At 43.0% G+C, this 20,949-nt stretch overlaps 1 protein-coding gene across 4 annotated transcripts in view; it reads right to left on the bottom strand.

The window, feature by feature from the left end:
• The window catches only part of LOC144693128 (guanine nucleotide-binding protein G(I)/G(S)/G(O) subunit gamma-2), an 85,060-nt gene that overhangs the window by 55,173 nt on the left and 8,938 nt on the right, over positions 1 to 20,949 (bottom strand). The window contains exon 1 of one of the 4 annotated variants that reach the window (XM_078562572.1): positions 15,116 to 15,217. The exons of 2 other annotated variants lie outside the window; for them this stretch is intronic. The gene's annotated coding sequence lies outside the window, so the exon portion shown is untranslated. Of the gene's footprint in view, positions 1 to 5,949; positions 6,057 to 15,115; positions 15,218 to 20,949 lie in introns of those variants that run through there. One more of the 4 variants, XM_078562573.1, reaches the window with a different exon arrangement.

Below are 20,949 nucleotides of genomic sequence, written 5' to 3'. Positions count from 1 at the left end.
ACGCCTGTTGTCTCTGCTGACCCCTCCCCAGTAAGGGATTAAGACACTGCTTGTGCAGGATCTTACATGAGATGTTGGTCTTAAAAAGTGGCTGGCAGGCATGCAGTGCTGATGTCCCATCTGCTGGTCATGTGTAATGTCCTTGTGGGCTCTAACCCCTAGGCTACCTGATGTTCTTATGAGAGTGAGAGTTTGGAGTGAGTAGAAGTTTCACTTACCCTGGTGGAGCGCATCAGATCATTCAACCTTTTCCTGCACTTCAGAGTGGTCCGTTTTTTGTTGCCCACGGGCACTAACCTCCCTGACCTCCTCCTAGGCCGGCGTGGTCAGGTAGGACCACATCCTGCTCTCATCTCGAGGAAAGAGGACCTCCCCTCGTTCTTGGACGGCCTGGAGGAGAACCCGCAGAGGCCTCGCCGAATGGTGGAGTGGAGGGTTTTGTTCTCTCGGGCGCAATGGTGAAGCAGGACTAAACAACACACCTGGCCTGAAGTGAGTGAGTGTCTGTGCGGGTACCGTTTAAATATGGCACCAGGCCCTTTGGCCCCATGAGGTAAAAATGGGATGGATGAATCCCTGCCTGCCCTGAGATTCGATGAGTTCCTTGTTGATGCATAATTAATGAGCTGAAAAGTGGAAAATCGCTCGGACTAATTTAACCCCACCCACAGCAGGAATCATGCTGACTTTCCCGCCTGCCACCGTACTTAGTCTCCAGAATGGAAAATTCTGCCCTGTGTGCCACAGGTCTAATCCCCATTCTCCTGCTTTCACTGATGCAACAATTTTTTTACTTTCTCTATAGGTACTGCACTCCCACCGCACACATTCACTTCCGATTATCCCTTTTGTTTCAACTGAGCTTTTGGTGCTGGCAATTCTCCTTGCATCAAACTGAGACTGAGACTATCTTATGTCCAATTGGACAATGTCACTGAAGAGGGCAAAGTGAGGAGAAAGAACGGATTTTGGTTTCAGGGTGGCTGGTAGCCAGATTAAATTTTGATATCTTGACAATTTTAAACATGAGGTTAATTTTCTAACAATCCATAGTAATGAGTGATCACTTGTAAATGACACTTCATAGCATTGTCATTGGCCAATAATAAGCACATGGCTGTTCTTACTGTTCCCTGTTTGATTGACAGGGTTCTAAGCCAATGTTAGGGAACATAGACTAGGTGAGGTTGGAGAATTCAGAACATTGTTATTTATAAAGTAATGGTTGGCAGCTCCCTCACAAGCCCCACCACCTGTGGCCTAACCAGCAACACAATGGACTTCAGTAGTCTCTCACTTTCAATTTTATCTTTACTGCCCTTATTTTACCTGCTGGAATGACATTCCTCAGATGCCACCCCAACCACTCTGATACCACAACTTGAGTTTCAGGACTCATTATGAAATTGTCTACAGCTGGGGAGTGGAGGATGGAAGATGTATGAGGCGAGTATTTGGAACTGTTACCAAGCAACTGCTTATTACAAGATTCATAATCAGCTCTCACTGACATAACTCATGGTTCACATTTTTGCCCCTCCAAATGAAGTAATTTTATGTTATCAATTTCTCATTGTTAAATCAGTACCTTAAATACATTTTTACATTTTCTGTAATACAATGAAACATTTCATAGGTACAAAAATAATCAAAAAGAATATTGTGAAATATTAGCCTTAATAACTAGAGGGCTAATATACAAACAGGGAGGAAGTTTTGCTACAGTTTACAAAGTCCTGGTTAGACCACATTTGGAGCACTGCGTACAATTCTGGGAACCACCCCTTACAAAGGATGTATTGGCCTTAGAAGGAGTGCAGCACAGATTTACCAGGATGTTAACAGGGCTGTAAGGGTTAGATTATGAGGAGAGATTATGTAAACTAGGCTTGTATTTTGCGGAATATAGACAGTTAACATCAAAGGTTTCAGGATTTTGAAAGGAATTAATAGGCTCTATAGAGAGACACTTTGTGTGAGTCTAGGACAAGAGAACATAATCTTAAAATCAGGTCCAAGCCATTCAGGAGAGAAGTTAGGAAACACTTCTTCCACACTTGTAAGTATGGAACTCCCTTCCATAACCAACATAGATGATAGTTCAATTCATAATTTTAATCTGAGACTGATAGATTTTTATTTACGAGAGAAAGGTATAAAAGGACATGGAGTCAAGGCAGGTGAATAGCATCAAAATACAAATCAGACATGATCTCACTGAATGACAGAAGAAGCTCGAGGGGCTGAATGGCCTATTCCTGTTCCATGTTCTGAAGAGACATCCCTCCATCTAGTAAGCATTTTATAATCAGTTACATACAATTCTAACTCTAAACATCCTGTTACCATTTTATGTTCATTTAATAATTTCAATGTACATCTTTATTAAATGGCTAATTTGATTAGTGTTGTTAATCGGTTCATATAGTCCAATTGTGTGGTTCTAGAGTTGGTCATACTAAGTAGGTCAAGTTCATTGGTGTTGTGGAACCTGAAGCCATTACTTTATTCAGAAAGGGACATCAGATGGTCTGGGGCTGTCAAGAATCCAATGAATTAAAAATCATCCAAATCAAACCAGGACAATATGAAATGAATCCAAATAACGTTTAAGTGGGATCTATAAAGTGCCCAGCCACAGTGAACTAAGTTGCATTTATTGAAGCCTTCTGACATCTACCAGATGGGGACATGTAACATGGCCACATGTTCAACAAGGAAAAAAATGATCAAACTATCTAACCTGTTCATGCAATGTATCACTTTTTTTTCTATAAAATATCTCCATTTATAATTTATAAAACTTAATAGCCATGAAACCTTCCAGCTTGTCAATTTCTTTTTTGAAACACCTTAAAATTTCCTGTTCATTTACACTTTGTTCCTAAGGTTTTGTTTCATACTTCAGTTCGCTTTTAATGAAGGAAGTTTGTATGAACTGCCTCTTTATTTTCCCACATCTTTAAAATGTGTACCTCATTCTGAAGTTGTATTATTATGGCAGAAAAATATACCAGTCGCAAAATCATTAAACCCCTAATAATCTTACAAACTTCTATCCAACATTCCCCTTTGGCTTCTTTTCTCAAGAGAGAAAAGGGTCAGGGTGCACACTGCTCATTCCTCTAAGTTCTGGTATTAGTCATCTAGCCCTCTGGTGAACGCTCGCCATTAAAATTATATCCCTTTCGAAGTAGGGGGAGCAAAACCCGACAAACCCCCTTTCTGGTCTCAAAAGCCAAATATAATTTCAAACCATCCTTGGGTTTTACATTATACCCTTTCAACCAAGGATCCTATCCTTGGACACCTCCTCTTCCCCACCTACCTGCTGCCCCTTGGTGAAATAATCCACAGACAGGGAGTCAACTTCCAGAGGTATAGTTGCGACACACAGCTCTTCATCGTCGTCACATCTTTTGGCCCTTTTACAGCATGTGCGTTGTCAGAACTGCTAGTCCAACATCCAGTCTTGGATGAGCCACAACTTCAAACAGCTAAACGGGAGAAAGACTGAAACCTTTATGTTTGGCCCCGCCATAAACTCTTATATCCTTGTTACAGATTTCATTTTCTAATCTAGTCACTGTCTCAAACTGAACCACACTGTTAACAACCTTCACATTACTTGGACACCAAGCTGAGCTTCTGAATCCCTTATTGGCGAAATCTTCTTTTCACATCAGGGGACCCAATGGCGGGACTGGAAATGCGCAGAGCCTCCGCTCAGAGGCAGAGCAGCTGGCCACACACAATCACGTAGCAGTCAGCCAATTAGATATGCAGAGGCAAGAGCCCCGGCCAATCATGTGGCAGGGAGGAGCAGGAAAACTCACGGTTACCTCATGGGGTCGAAGGTCTGGGTGCCATATTTAAATGGCACCCATACAGGCATCCACCCCTCGTCATCCAGCAGCATCAATCTGCCTGGAATCTGGTTGCAATGAGGTGTCACGAGCCTGACTGGTACATCGCTCCATTGCCCTGGCAGCTGCAGCAGGAGCCCCACCATCCACTCCCTCATGAGCATCAGCTCCTACCCTTTTTCCCCATCTGAGGAGGCATCCGGCACCTACATTTCTCCGTATGTAAATTCCTCACCCTTTTGCTGCACTAGGTTATGGAGGGCACAGTAGACCTCAATGACCTGGAGACTCACTGTGGAGAGTCCTGAAGCGCTCCACTGAGTGGTCCAGGCAGTGGAACCCCACCTTCAGCAATCTGATGGTCTGTTCTTTTGCTGCCCTCATTGAGGTATGGGCGATATTATACCTCTCCTCTGCTGGCTTCCCCCCAGGTGTCATGAGCCAGGTCTTCTGTGGATATCCCCTGTCACGCAGGAGCTACCCTGCAGTTTGCTGAGGGGGAGCAAACAGTGACTGAGGCGGTACGAATAATGAGAGCTCCTTGAGAAGCCAGCACACACCTGCAGGATTCATTTGTGGTGGTCACACAGCAGCTGCACATTGTGAACGCCTTTTCGGTTTATGACGACAACACGCGTGCTATCAATTGCCCCTTGTACTTGTGAAAATCCATTAATGGCACCAAATCCCACAGCTCTGGCTGCCTGTGGCGAATCACACAAATTCACTGGCTCTTGGGACCTCCCTGATGCACTTGTGAGTGGCTGACTTGGAGATGCCACACATGTCCCCAGTGGAGCCCTGGAAAGAACCGCTGGCAGAGAAATTCAATGCCATGGTGATGTTCAAAGCTACTGGCATTGGATTGCCTCCCAATTCATGAGGAAGTGGGTCTTCCTGAAGGAGCTGACATAACTGAGTAACAGAATCCCTCGACATCGTCAGCTGTCTCTGACATTTGCAGGTAGTTACTCTGCCTGTGGTATATTCTATCAAATGCCAACGCTCAGCATCGCACTGGCCCCTGGTTTCCAGCATCCTGAGCTAACTGACCCCCTGATGACTTCCCTTATTGATGTTCTGGCCATTATTGCACCTGGACCTTCCTTTGCCAATTCTTCTTCAACTGCGCCAGAGCCAGCAGAAGTACTGGGTGCAGTTGACTCCTCTTGTCTGCCTGAGGTGAACTGCAAACAAAAGGCAGGCAAAGACCTGGTCCACGCTTTCTTTAAGGCACTCCCCGCTGTCCTGAGCACTTCAGACCAACAGAGAGCCCTATACTTTGCATTGACCACACCCTGGTCTCCACCCACTCCACCAAGAACAACTCCACCCTTGGGCTTTACTCCAGTAAGCTCTTGTTGATGCAGCAGTGTCCATGGACACACACAGTGACCCTGGAACTGGAAACCATTACCCTGCACTCTCCCTCCATTACCCTTAACTGTCACTCCATCACCCTTGCCCTGCCTTCGGTGACCCTCCTCTCTCTCCCCATCACCCTTGACCAACTGTCATTCACCCTACAGCTTCCCTGGTCACAATCAATCAGCCCCCCAGCACACTGAAATTACGCACCCCCTCCAACCTTTACCCTCGCCCTGCCATCCTTCATCCTTGACACTCCTTCTATCATCCTTGACCTGTCCTCTGTAACTCTCAACTCTCAGGACCTCACCATTGACCTTCTCTGCATAAGACTTGATCTCCCCACAACCATGTTTGATCTAACATCTTTCGGCATTGACCTTCCCTGTGCAGGGCTGCCCCCTCCCTCCCTCCCTCAGACTGCCATGGCCCAGCCCCCTTTCACAGCCGTTACCCAATCTCAATGCATGAATGCCTCCTCTCCCCTGGGTCAGCAAAGTTCCCAACACAGGAAAAGCAGCTCCTACTCAGTCCAAATCGACCAGGAAACCTACCTTGCCTGCTGCATGTCACCTTTAACCAGTCATGAATCTGAAACAAGTGTTTCTCGTTTGCTGCACACTCAACTGCAAACGGACAATTTAGTCTGACGAAGTTGTGTTTTAATGAGCATGCACAACATGCTAATGTATAAAACATAGGTTCCCGCATTTACCATCAGAAGTATGATCCGCTCTCAGTCCTCCATCAACTTTTATCTCGTCATCAGGGAGCTGACATTTTGCCTCCTGCTCAATTAAATGCCCCCCCGCCCGCTTCATTTCCTGCTCCCGGGAGCTTCACAAGGCTCCGCCCACTGTCTCGAATGCAAAAACTGCCTACTCCTGTAACGTGGCTCACCTCCCTCACTACCTCCACTGAAATCCTCATTTATACTTTTGTCACCTCCAGACTCAACTAATCCAATTCTCACCTGACTGGTCACCCATCTTCTACCCTCTGTAAACTTCAGCTCATCCTAAGTCTGCTGTTCACGTCCTATCCCACACCAAGTCCTTCTTTCCCCCGATCTCGCTGACCTACAATGACTCCCGGACCTCAAATTTAAAATTATTATTTTCGTGTTTAAACTCCTTCATGACAAATAAAAACAAAGTGCTGGAAAAACTCAGCAGGTCTGGCAGCATATTTGGAGAGAAAAACAGAGTTAACGTTTCGAGTCCAATCAATCAGAGCTCTTCATGATCTTGCCTGCTCCTTCATGACTTCGCCTGCTCTTTGTAACTTCCAACCTAAAACTCCCATTAATCTATCTGTTCATCTGACCCATGCCTCTTCTGCATCTTACCTCCTGTTGCTCCACATTGGGCGGTTATTCCTTTATCTACCATGGCTTTGCATAATGAAATTCCCTCCACAAACCAATCCTCCTCAAAGCCCACCTTCTTGACCAAAGCCACTCTTAATTCATTGGCTTGGCTTCCATTTTTTTGATTGTGCCACTGTTAAGTGTCTAGACACATTTATTCATATTGGATGCAAGTTGATGTTGCTGTTATGCATCCAAACTACTTGTTTTTACTTGTACAAACACCGAGTTAATGGCTTTAGTGACTTTTGCAAAGCCTAACTCCCGCTTTGATCTCCAGTGCGAGGGCATTGAATACACATTCCTTATTACCTTTCCTTTTAAAACATCTCATCACTTTTCCTCTATCAGAATGAGAGCTTAATCAACAAAATAAGAGATACAAAATGTTAACTTAAGTAACTGGACTATTATTAACTGGATCAGCACCCCTGAGCTAAGGAGGGGAATGCAGCCTGGAGTGCAGCTCTTAATTCCTATCCAGTGGCTCCTTCTGATTTATGCTTTTCCTTGATGGCCCACATGGTTAAATTATCTAACAGCATTCACTCTCCAGTATCACACACAAACAATATCTAATTGGATAAAAGCAAAATACTGCGGATACTGGAAATCTAGAACAAAAACAAGAATACCTGGAAAAACTCAGCAGGTCTGACAGAGTCTGCGAAGAGGGATACAGTTGACATCTCGAGTCCGTATGACCCTTCATCAGAACATCTAATTGGAAATTAGGGACTGCTATTGCATGTAGAAAAGTACCTGAGAGTCTCTGCCCTTAGGATTGGAAGAGCACCAATGAAAATATGGTAAAAGACTTTAAAGTCCATTGTTATTTTGGTATCCCCTATGCTGGAGCCAGGTGCTGTACATATGGATCATTACAAATTTCCCATGACAGGGATCCTTGTGCATATCTAAACTGGCCGCTAATTATTAAATTCAGTGTTTCTGTTACTCGGCTTATCTTTGTATTTCAGTTGTCGAAAGAGAAAAAAAATGCACTTTAAACAGTTTCCCAAAATGTGTCAATACACTTGTGTAATATTCTTAACTGATCATTTCAAATTGGTCTCACAGTAACCACATTGAGTGACAGACCTATAATTGCTTGTACTTCATCCTCTGTTGTGTAGTTTGAAATGCTCTCTGCAGACATAACCCAGTACTGCTGGGTATTGTTTAATTTGGCAATAGCAGAGAGAAAAAAAAATCACACCCACCATTGCACTTTAGTAAGTTTCTAGTGACAACAACCAGTACGAGAGACAAAACAAGAAGCATAGGTCTTTATAGTTGACACATTATAAATTGCAGGTTTAATCTGCCCTTATACGAGGTGCATGGCTTAGGTGACATATCCAGCTGCACGCACAAAGAGGAATTTGACATCCTGAACCAAAGGCACTGCATCATTCAGGTGTGTGATTCATGGAAGTTGGTTAAATTGAGAATTCATCTTTTTGAAGACCAGTTCTATCAATAAAATGATGTCATTGGAAAAGAAAGCCCACAACCATTCTCTGTAATACTGTATGAGATTTGTCTCCTTGGTGCTGCACTTCTGCATCATAGGATGGATTTCAATGATTTGTAGTGCTTGTGAGTTCAGATTTAACATTAGTGAAAGGAATTATGTTTAAAGTGACCAAGATAAATTCATTGGGTTATCCATCGACAAGAGTTGTTTTGACAAAATACAGGAATGACATGGGAGCTGAGTGGTTCAGATCATGGCTTGTCAAAAGTAGGAATGTTTGCTGATGATTGCACAATGTTCAAATACCGAAGCAGTCTATGTCCATATGTGGTAATACCTGGACAATTTTCAGGCTTGGATTGATAAGTGGCAAGTAACAGTCGTGCCACACAAGTGCCAGGCAATGACCATCTCCAACAAGAGAGAATCAAACCATCACCCTTTGACATTCAATGACATTACCATCACTGAATCCCCCACCACCAACATCCTGGGAGTTACCATTGACCAGAAACTGAACTGGACTAGCCATATAAATACTGTGGCTACAAGTGCAGGTCAGAGGCTAGGAATCCTGTGGAGAGAAACTCACCTACAAACTCCCCAAAGCCTGTCCACCATCTCCAAGGCACAAGTCAGGGGTGTGATGAAATACTCGCCACTTGCCTGTGCAGCTCCGAGAACACTCAAGAAGCTCAACACCATCCAGGACCAAGCAGTCCGCTTAATTGGCACCACATCCACCACCTTAAGCATTCACTGTCTCCACCACTAACACACAGTGGTACACACTGTCTCCACCACTGACACAGCAGTGTGTACTATCTACAAGATGCACTGCAGAAACTCACCAAGACTCCTTTGATAGCACTTTCCAAACCAGTGACCTCTACCAACTAGAAGGACAACGGTAGCAGATATGTGGGAACACCGCCATCTGCAAGTTCTCTTCCAAGTCATACTCCATCCTGACTTGGAACTATATCACCGTTCCTTAACTGCCATTAGGTTAAAATCCTGGAACTCCCTCCCTAACAGCACTGTGGATGTACCTACACCACATGGGCTGCAGCCGTTCGAGAAAATTGCTCATCGCCATCTTCTAAAGAGCAATTAGGGAAGGGCCTGGTCAGCAAGGCCCACATCCCATGGAAGAATATGAAAAAAATATGTGAAAGCAAAGGCTGGACCCTGATGAAGACGCAGAAATAGAGACTGAAAGTGGTTAGAACATTACGTGTAAGGGTGCTGCTGAGTATCAGCTGGGAGGAAAATATGGCAAACATTGAAGGGAGAAGAAGTGGCCAGTACGTAATAAGAATCTATTACAGCAAGAAGATTGCAATTGGTACATGTGTGCTGTATTACTACATAGAGATATCTTCAAGGGACATAGAATGGGTTCCAGTTGGGAAAAGACCATGTGGCATGTCACAATGTAGGTGGTAAGGTGAGCACAAGACAACCTGAATGGAAGAGTGACAACGGATAGACATTTGTGGAGCTGGCAGCGTGGCAAAGGAGAAGTCTGCTGGCATGGTCTTGTGATAACTCTAGCCAACTGGTATCAATGACTGACAGAGAATAACATAATGACCGACTAAAATGGAGAAAAAGCCAGGGATGAGTTAGAGCACTGTGGACCTTGATTTGAAATCAGTCATGATTCACTAATGCTTATAACCTAGCCCAAAGAAGGAACTGAGTCAAAATGCCAAAATAATTTCACTTGTAACCCCCATGTGATAAAATGAGAGAGAACTTTCATCCCAATGAAGGTTTGTGCATGAATTTGTGTTGCATCTGTCTGTCTGTCTGAGATTGTCATTACGGCACATTATCAAGTCTACACGTAACTTCAGATTTCATGTGGACCATGTTATGTTTAACTTGGGTGTGTTTAATGTTGATTCTAGTAGTAAGAAAATCAGGAAACTATTGCATTCCATGGTGCCAGACATCCCTCACCTTACAAAGCACAACAGCTGACATTGATCATTTTCAAATGAAAGAATAAAATGGGTGAAAAATGATCAAGTTTGGGATGGAGCAGCCGCCGCCAGTCAGAAGGTGGTTATTAGGGTGCCTCATTGGTCAATGTTTGGACTATATTGCTTACTCTGTACATATATGGTTTAGAACTAGAGACAAGAACAAAATTATTATTAGGTTTGCTGATAATGTAACATTTGAGGAGGACTCCAAATAGCAGATGACAAGTAAACCTTAACCAGGAAGAGTTGGATTGATTAGGCTAACAACTAGCAAATAACAAATAAAAAGGTGATAAGATATGGGAAAGGGGTTAAACAGTGAAAATCTAAAATGAATGTTAGTAGACTGCAAAACACAACACAGAAGAGGGATCCGCTGAAACCATCGGCACTGTGTGCAACAGAGGTAAAGATGGCATCTTGGTGTAGAAACAAAGGGATTCAATACCAATTACAGTTTATAATAGTGAGTTTGTACAGAACACCAACTGAGCCCCTGTAGCACTGTGCACAATTCTGGTCCGAGCACTTCAGTGAAGACATCTGGGCATTAGAAAGAATCCAAGTAAACTAATACTGGCAATTAGGCACTTGAGATACTTGAAAAGATTGAAAAGACTACGGGGAAGTTGGGAATCTTTGAACTGGAAATAGGTGGCTTAGAGGCAGAAATTTTATTGAAGTATTTAAAATTCTAAGGAGTGCAGGTGAACGAAACCTGCCTGACACACCCAAAGATTAAGGGGCACAGACTGCCTCTCAGAAGAAGGAAGGTAAATGGATAGGTTTGATTTACCTACTTCACATAGAGGATGGTGAATGTGTTGAAGGGCTTCCCAGGGAAGCAAAGGGGGTGTCAGCAAATTTAAGGAGGGAGCTGCATAATTTCTTGGTGAATATTGTGTTTTCCTAGAGCGCTAGGGAAAATACTGTTCTGAAAGTACGGTCAGATGACCTGAATGCTTCGTCCGAGTTTCACACATTCTATGTTACTATCTCTTCCTCTCAATTATTTCTTAGTATGACACTTATTGCAACTTATCAGCCCCACCCCCAGTCTTAATTCTTTTCAGATCCAATTCACTTTATGTAGAGTGCATCAATGTCATATTCTATTGCCAATTCTGTGCACTCTGACACAAGACATTTAGATGCATATGTACTTCTTTACCACTTGCCTGTCATTCTGGTGAGGACCAAGTGTCCAGTTCTCACCAAATTACATCAAAAGAATGATCAAAATCTGAAAGATACAGCAATCATTAAATAAACTGACAGACTTCCTTTAGAAGAATCTTAGTGTTAAGGAATTTGCCTTGTGTTTGGGAGAAAACCATTGTACTGGTTGAACCTCTCCCAGTCCTCCCATTATGACCATTCACAGGAAATCACTGTACTGCAGCTGATAAACATAAATGAATCCACATGTAATCTGTAGTAAGCTTAAGAACAGAATGAGTAATCAATGTGCTAATTTCACATCAATAAATCCCATGTACATTATATTTGCTTCATTTTTCATTATTTGGCTTTGCTCAACATTATTAAGTAAATTATTCAGTATAGGATCCAAGCTGCTTCATTATAATGGAAAATTAAACACACCCATCATGAGGCTATAATGAAATTCATTAGTTTGCTCAAAACTATAAGATAATTTCACAACCTAACTCAGAGCTATCGCCCTGAGAAACTTTCTAGCACTCCCAAAATATTGCTGAGAATTATTGTTTATTTCTCATTTAGAAGAGGGAGTGTGTTACCATACAATTGCGAGGCTCTGATTTCATAAACTGCACTGGTGAAACTTGAGTCATTTACAGTCAGTACACACTTCCAGCCACTTGCACAGGAAGTATAGCATGCACAAACAATGGTCTTTCAATGTTGTTTCTTGCAGCTGAGGAGCATGCTTATCATCCTTCCCCAGTGCCACCAACACCCAACATGCTGGCCGCTGAGTTTGGCTGTACTAGTTTTTTTTTACATGACATGACAGGAAAAGGAAGTTTTGCAATGAAATCAAGTGGTTTTGTCACATGAAAAGGGAGCACTTACTATTAAAAACATGAAATGGCATGACATTCATTAAAGAAAAAGCCCCCAAAATCTTCTATTTTACTAATTGTACTTTGCCATAATGATTTGCCAAAACTAGTTTGCCACTTGTTATGTAAATAAAATCTTTCCAGCTGCTGAATGCGATTTGTATCAACTTTAGGGAATTGTGTGATGATTGCTTTTAGCTATTAAAGTAGGGATGAGCAAACACCTTTGAAGAATAATCATTGGGGTACTGATTATTATAAAACATTTCACATATCAGAAATAAAGGATAACGTAGGGACTAATAAAAGTGCGGAAATTAAGGTAATTAATATCAGCAGAGAAAATGTACAGTACAAGAAACTCAAGGGACCAAAATCCTCCAAACCCCTAGGACCTGATGGCCTACATCCTAGGATTCTAAAAGAGATAGCTACAGAAATAGTGGATACACTGGCTATGATTTTCCAAAATTCCCTAGATTCTGGAATGGAGCCAGCAGATTGGAAGTTAGCAAATGTAACTTTGCTATTCAAGAAAGGAGGAAGAGAGAAAACAGGGAACCAAAGGCCAGTTAACCTAATATCAGTCAGCAGGCAAGTCCTGGAATCAATTAGTAAGGAAACCTTAACAATGCACTTAGAAAAACATAGTATGATTATAACAAGCCAACATGGCTTTACCAAAGGGGAATCCTATTTCACAAACCTATTGGAGTTTTTTGAAGATGTAAGTAATAGGGAAAATAAAGGGGAACCAGTAAATGTAGTAATACTTGGATTTCCAAAAGGCACTCAATAAGGTGCTGCACAAAAGTTTACTAAAGGGCTCATAGAGTTGGGGTGATATATCAACATGGATAGAGGGTTGGTTAACAGACAGGAAGCAGAGAGTAGAGATAAACAGGGCGTTTTCAATTTGGTAGGCTGTGACTAGTGGAGTGCCACAAGGATCAGTACTGGGGCCTCAGCTATTTACAAACTATATCAATGACTTAGATACATTACCCTCTGTCACTTCATCTAAGTTTGCTGGCAATACAAAAGTGATGGGAATGCAAGTTGTGAGGAGGACACAAAGAGGATGCAATGAGATATAGACAGGTTAAGTGAATGGGCAACAAGGTGGAAGATGGAGTATAATGTGGGTACGTGTGAGGTTACTCACTTTGGTCGTAAGAAAAGCAGAATATTTTTCTAAAAGGTGTGAAACTTGTAAATGTTGATGTTTAAAGAAACTTGTAGAAGGAATACAAAAAGTTGGCATGCAGGTACAGCAAGCAATTAGGTAAACACATAGCGTGTTGACCTTTGCTGCATGGGGATTACAGTACAAGAATAAGGAAATCTTGCTACAATTGTACTGGGCCTTGGTGAGACACACCTATAAATACACTGTGCGCAATTCTGGTTTCCATATTTAAGGAAGGATAAAGTTGTATCAGAGGCAGTACAGTGAAGGTTCACTGGATTGGTCCCTGGGATGAGAGGATTGTCCTATCTTGAGAGGCTAAGTAAATCGTGCCCATATTTTCTGGAGCTTAGAAGAATGAGAGGTGATCTCATTGAAACATTCAAGATTATGAAGAGGATTGACAGGGAGACATTGTTTTTCCTGATTGTGCATAAGTGAGCACAGTTTCAAAATAAGGGACCGATCATTTAGGACAAATGAAGAAACAAAGAGAAATTCCTTCACACGAATGATTGTGAAACTTTGATATTCCCTATCCCAGAGGGTTGCGGATGCACCGTCATTGAATACATTTACAGCTGAATTAGACAGATTTTTGATGTCTCAGAGAATCATGGGATATGGGGAGCAGGCAGGAAATTGGAGTTAAAGCCCAGGATCAACCATGATCATACTGAGTGGCAGAACTGACTCAATGTCCATGTTCTTCTCCTGCTCCTATTTCTTATGCTCTTATTCCTCCAATATATGCTATGATTGACTAATTAAGTACCAATTATCTGACTCAATGTAATAAAATAACTTGTTGTAATCTTTTTGTTTTGACTATAATAAATTGTTGTAGGGCTGGGGTAATATATGAACTATAAAAATCAATATTCCTGACCAGTCTATGATGGGACTTTAATCAGCAGAACCATGCCAGTCTATTTATTGGACAGGCGAGATAATTTCTCCATTCGTATGTGAATATGTTGATTAGACCTAGAAAGTACATATTAAGAAAGGACCTGTATTGAATTTTAGAATTTGCAATCCTTCTGAACATGTAAACACTGCAGGGTTCTCACTGAGGCATTACTATAAAAAGGCTCAATAATTTCCCGTGTAAATGGATACAACCTAATCTAGATAGCTCCCAAAAATAAAAGAATGCAGAATTTTTCTGTTGTTTATATGCTAATTAGTCACGGTATTATCTGTTCAGGTGAACACACAAGAACTCTTAGCTTAATCATTGATTATTATGGTACTTTATTTCTTTTGATTACTAGGCAGTGGTCCTTTGATGTTCCAATAAACCTTAAACTCTTAATACAACACAATAGCAATGTATTCATATTATAATAATGTCTCTTGTCACATTAAAGGAAAAATACATGTTACTATTTTGCACTATAGATATTATAAAGCTGGACACAAAGATGTCACAGTGCTGTACCCTAGGGACCAATGCATCTTTTCAAATTTAACACAAGTCCAAATTAATGTGTGCCTGGGATATCCAGGGACCCCACAATATAGCAAAGAACAGTGGACTGACGGCAAAGGTAAAGCACACCAAACTTGTTTTTAAGTGTTTGATTTTCAGTCATCTCTTTCTGCAGCATTTACAGACAGGCTAAGCCCCTTGCCCAATTCAGGGATCTCGCGCAGCCACAGGTTTCGTGGGTGCCTAAAACAAGTAAATTAATCAGTACCTCTATATATTTCAGAAAGTCTCATTTCAATTAGAACAAAATTGTTTCCGGCAAAGTGTACCACAAGGCAGAAAGAAAATTGGAAAAAAAAATCTTACGTCAGTCATGACTGCCATATTTCTTCAACATCAGCAACCAGGTCATGTCCATCCTGCACAATATCTTCTTAAGTGATAATTTGTATTCCATCTGAAATAGGCCTAAATTTTCCAGACAATCAATTATCTTACCCCCTATGAAAAGCCATGACCAATAAGCTAAGTGTCAAAGGTTGCTTTTATTTAGCAGCTCCCTTGCTGTTTGTATTATAGATTAACGATTTGGATGTGAATGTGGGGGGCACGATTGGGAAATTTGCAGATGACACAGATTGGCCAAGTAGTGAATAGTGTAGAGGATAGCCATAATCTCCAAAATGATATAGCTGGGTTGGTGGAGTGGGCGGTAAAGTGGCAGATGGATTTTAACATAGAGAAGTGTGAGGTCACACATTTAGGGAGGTCAAACAGTTACAGGGATTACACAATAAATGGGAATATACTAAGAGGGGTAGATAAAGTGAGAGATCTTGGCGTACAAGTACACAGGTCCCTGAAGGCAGCAGTTCGAGTAGACAAGGTTGTAAAGAAGGCATATGGAATGCTCTCCTTCATAGGCAGAGGTATAGAATATAAAAGTAAAGATATAATGTTGGAATTGTATAAAACACTGGTGAGGCCACAACTGGAGTATTGTGTACAGTTCTGGTCACCACATTACAGGAAGGACGTAATAGCTCTGGAGAGAGTGCAGAGGAGGTTTACAAGAATAGAGTTAGAAAAGTGTAGCTACGAGAGATTGGATAGATTGGGGTTATTTTCCTTAGAACAAAGAAGGCTGAGAGGTGACTTGATTGAGGTGTACAAAATTATGAGGGGAATAGATAGAGTGGACAGGATAAAATTGTTTCTAGAACCAGGGGACATTGACTCAAGATAAGTGGCAGAAGGTGTAGGGGGGACATGAGGAATAACTTTTTTTACGCAGAGGGTAGTGAGTGTCTGGAATTCGCTGCCCAAGTCGGTGGTAGAGGCAGAAACTCTAAACTCTTAAAAAGTACCTGGATCTGCCCCTTAAGTGCTGTAAGCTGCAGAGCTATGGGCCGGGTGCAGGAAGGTGGGATTAGAAAGAGCACCTGGGTGTCCTCCGGCTGGCATGGAGGAGATGGGCCGAATGACCTCCTTCTGTGCTGTAACTTTTCTATGGCCCTATGGTTCTAACTGTGACTTGACAAAAGTAGACATGCAAAAATGAACCTATTCAAAAGTTTGGGGGACAGTCACTCCCTGGTTCCTTCCCCATAGCAATGCCTTAATCAATCAGAGTCAACCTGCCTGGTTTGAATTTAAACAAAAGCTTGGCAGTTAACTGTTCCCTAGTGCATTCTCCTTGGCAATGCCTCTACCCAATAAGCACACTCTTCTCATGCAGTATAAATTGTTGTTCCCTTTAGAATTGGTATTCTTGTAAAACTGTCCTGATGAGTGCAAGATGTAAAACTTCGACAGCAGGTCTCTTTTCTCAGCAATGCCAATTGAAACTTTCAAAAATCTCATTCCATATGGCAAGACAAGATGTTTGTCTGACATTCCTGTGCCCCCTCATTTGCAACTCTAATTTTACTCATACTGGCGATAATGGATACAGATTTGACTGGCACCTAGCAGTTTCCCAACTTTCAGTCACCAGCAATTACAAGCTGCTGCCGCATTTCAGAGAAGAACCTGTTAAAAACAAAAATGGCACAGGTCAAAGGACAATAGGATCTGCATTTGGTGGTAGAGTGTTACTGCTCAGCTCAGAAAAAGAGCCATGCTGGTTTATATGGGAGGAGTAATCTACTTGTCAATCTTTCTCTTTGGCATTTGCAAAAAATTTTATTGGAGAAAAGACTAACCAGAAGCTGGACTTGGTTCTCTCTAATCGTATCCTTATCAGAAATGTATAAGGTGTAGCAAAGTGTCGTGATGCTGATCCAACACATGTGATTGCACAGTAGACAAGCTCTTAATCATTGCCATATCGACAGGGATTTGTACTTTCCGACAGGGAGGGAAAGTAAATTAGAAGACAAGTCACCCACAGGTGGCTCTTGTGTACCTTCTTATAGCCTGCCCACCACAACCTTCTCAAAGATCTTGAAGGAGGTCACCTGTTGAATTTCACTGGAAAACATCAAGGGGTGAATAACAAGAAATCTTCAGAGGAATTTGGAGTTTAGCACTACCTCCGTGTATCTAATTCAGTCATGCTGTTAGCATACATATTTATTAGCACTGTTATCTACTAGAACAGGATTGGTAAGCACATCTATTATCCATAGGTAGGGGAAATCTCAATCTCTTTTCTTTCAAATCTCAATGCTTCATCAATGTTTTAAAAAACATTCCCAAATTTAGTAATTTTCTGGTTGCACTACGTCACCACAGTCATCCCGATGGTGCTTACATCACAGGGTAAGAATGGGGTTAGAACACATGTTTCTAAAAAGATTATCTAGCAACATTTCAGCAATGACCATTCTCCATTAAAGTGATTTGGGGGTCAATTTGACTTTTGTGCTATAGTGTAAAATGAGCAACGTTGGATCTGCTGTCCGGCACGCATCACTCCCATTTGAAATAGAAATGAAAATCAAAAAAGGTGTCTAAAAGATGGTTGATCCAATATCACCCGCTTTACTTTACTGCACAGGGTCAAAATTATCTTCAATGTCTCCAATCAGAAGAATTGCACAGAATGTCGAAAACAGCACATTTCTGCAGTATTGATTTAGTAATAAAGTAAGGCTGTGTTTATTTGTGATACAACACTAGGAGGAGCGCTTCCTGCACATGCACAGACGTAGTGACCCGGAGTTTTGCAGAGTTATGCAAATCCTGGAAATCCTCCCCCATTTCTAACAGATCGTATTTTCACCGGGGGTGGAGGCAGTGGGGGTGGGGGGTTTGTTGGGCAGGCATTGAAACTCTTTCGAGTTATCAACAGTCACAGATTGCAACTCTTTCGAGTACAATCACAGTTCTTGGTTTCCGGGAGTGGGACATGAACCCACAACCCTCTGATTCAAAGGCGAGGGTGCTATTAACTGAGCCACAGCTGACACCTCCAGCCCATCCACCATAGGTAATCAAAGTTCAATTAGGCTTGTTAACAAGACAATTGACACCAATAAAACACTACCCAAGTCATAAAACATTTGGTGTGGGCAATTGGGGGCGGGGGGGAGCGGAGTGGACAGCCCGATTTTTAAACTAATTCCTTCAAAGGGTGGGAAGGTGGGGCGATACTATCTTTGGGGGACTGCCCTTTGCCAATTGGGTCTCACCCCCCTAAGATAGAACACCCCTTTCTTATTACCTGCCCGCAGCCTTAAACCCACCCTGGGCCTCCTCCCTGACATGCCCAAACCATCCCTGTCCGAGATACCGGACTTACTTGTTTCCAGGGATCCATAGGCCTGCTTCCTCCTCTTCTCGCAATCCCGGCAGCACCCACTAATGCGCTCTTGGTGCTGTTGGGGCTGGTGGAGCTGTTGGCCTATTGGATTGGTTGGCAGCCCCCGAGGGCGGGACTTCCTCCCCAGTGATGGGCAAAAGTCCTGCTCAGCCCTTGTTTAGCCTGCCCGCAGTGTGTTATGGCTACGGAGCAGGCCAGTGAGGAGCGGGCCAGCTCCACGTTGACATTGCTCCCGATGGCAGTGCTGGATCTATGCACCCACCCGTAATATTCAGCCCTTAGAACTTTATTTTAATTTTATCTCAGCACTGATCCTGAGGTCTCCCGATGGTAAGTACTGGAAGAGTTGGCATGGAGGGCTTAAGGGCAAAAGGTATTGGGTGGGAGGCATGGGTTGGCAGGAGATGGCACTAAGTTGGCATAGGGGCTATAAGGGACCATTGGGGTGGACAGAGGCACAGATTCACTTGGAGGGTATGAGGGCATAGGTTGACATGGAGGTTATGAGGGGATGTAGGGGTTTGGCGGGGCATGAGTTGGCATGGATGGGGCATGGGAATGGGAGGAGGGTGTGAGTGGGTGTGAGGGGTGAGGGCTAGAGGGCCTAACTGTTTTTAATGCAACTGGGACCAAGTCCCAGGGCACTGAGGCAACTCTTTAAACACCCCACCCCGGCACTTGGCAGCCCCTATGGTTGCCTCCAAACTGTTTCCAGGGGCAGCAGGCCCTACTCCAGCAGGCACCTGCCCCCTGGAATGAAAGTCTGGCCACTCGGGTCTGTTCCTCTTGAAGCGGATCAGGGAGTCAGGAAGTTTCCCGACTCTATACACCTGTCTTGGGAGCGAAAATCTTAACCAGTGTCTTTGCCAAATGTCAGAGTGCCAGCTGCCTGCATGAAAACAACAAACGGGCTTGACTCAGACTGACAATAAAATTCAAGTTACCCATTTTTAGGTCTGTGCCGTCCATACCCAATTGTAAGTTCTTGTATCTAGTCCACTTTTCATTTATCAACTGTTCCCTCCGTAAACATACTTCTGACGATTCAGTGAATGATGAGGATATATCATCCGGACATGAGGATTTATAATTAGGAATTGAGGATTCATAATCCGGAATGAGATTCCCAACTTCCAATGTGCAGAATTGATTGCACCATTTAATTTCAAACACTTTGGTAAAAATATTTTGAATAAAATATTGAAGGAAAAAATTAATCAGCTAATGTGGGACTCAAAACAATGACACTGAAATTAAAAGAACCATTATCAACCAAGAGAGCAAGTGAGGCTGTGTAGGAACTCCCTGAACAGAGCCTTTCCAACTTGTTCACTGACTTATCGGCTTTATTTCGATTAAAATATAACCTCACCCGCTGTGATATAAAAAAATGCACTGCAGCATGTTGAGAGCATTTACGAATTGCATTTTATTTATATTTAACGTGAAATCATAGGGCAGGATTCTCCCCCCCATCTGGGGCGAAGCTGAATTGCGGGCGCGCACAGGTGTGCCTCTGATCGGCGCCCCCGATTGGGGGCGCGGTGCCATTTTACGTGGGCCGGCCAATTAAGACCCGCCCAGCGCAACGTCTGCACGGAAGCGCTATGCACACCCTGTGCGGGCAGGGGGGAAGGGGGGAATCCCAAAATCGAGAGTGCGCTCTTTTGCGCATGCGCACGGAAAAGTGCACTCATCTCCCTGAGGCTAAGTGCAGCCTCAGGGAGGTCGGCTGTTCTGTCACAAATATTAAAAACAAAATTTTTTAAAATCCTGACATGTCCCAACTCATGTGACAGTGTCACATGTCCATAATTTTTGAAAAAAACTTTAATAAATTTTTAAAAACCCTACATGAAACCTCATCCCGCCCGTGGATGAGGTTTCATGCTTGCCGGGGCTCCTGGCCTGCCCGCCAACCAACCTTAAGGTTGGACAGGCAGGTCCATTAATTAATTAAATGACTCTGTCAATGGCCTCAATTGGCCATTGACAGGTCGGCGGGCACGCAGCTGATTTTGCTGCACCCCCGCCTACCAGAAAATTTAAACTGGGCTCGGTGACGTCGAGAATTCTGCCCGACATCACCGTGTGTCATTTTACGTGTCGGCAAGCGGGCCCCGCCCCCCCTGCTTGCCGACAGGAAAATCCTGGCCACAATCAAGCTTCACTGAGTGTCCAAGAAACTGAATCAATTTCTTGCCTCCAAAAACAGGGTGTAAAGCATCTTGTGCATTATCTTTATAGCTAGAGCCAGCTTCCAAAAGCTGTGAGGCACAGTTCCAAATCTGCATATGCGCCATCACTGTCCTGGTTGACGCCAGGAGTTATCGTGCTGGAGACAGACCCTGTCAGCCCAGCCCACCAACCCTCGTGCATTAACATGTACAAACATTTTTTTTGTTACACTGGGGTAGGTGTTGAATTTTGCTGG

The sequence above is a fragment of the Cetorhinus maximus genome, chromosome 18, assembly GCF_964194155.1.
Source record: "Cetorhinus maximus chromosome 18, sCetMax3.hap1.1, whole genome shotgun sequence".
NCBI lineage: Eukaryota > Metazoa > Chordata > Chondrichthyes > Lamniformes > Cetorhinidae > Cetorhinus > Cetorhinus maximus.
Note: the sequence above shows the minus strand (reverse complement) of the source record. Positions and strands in the feature narration are given on the sequence as shown.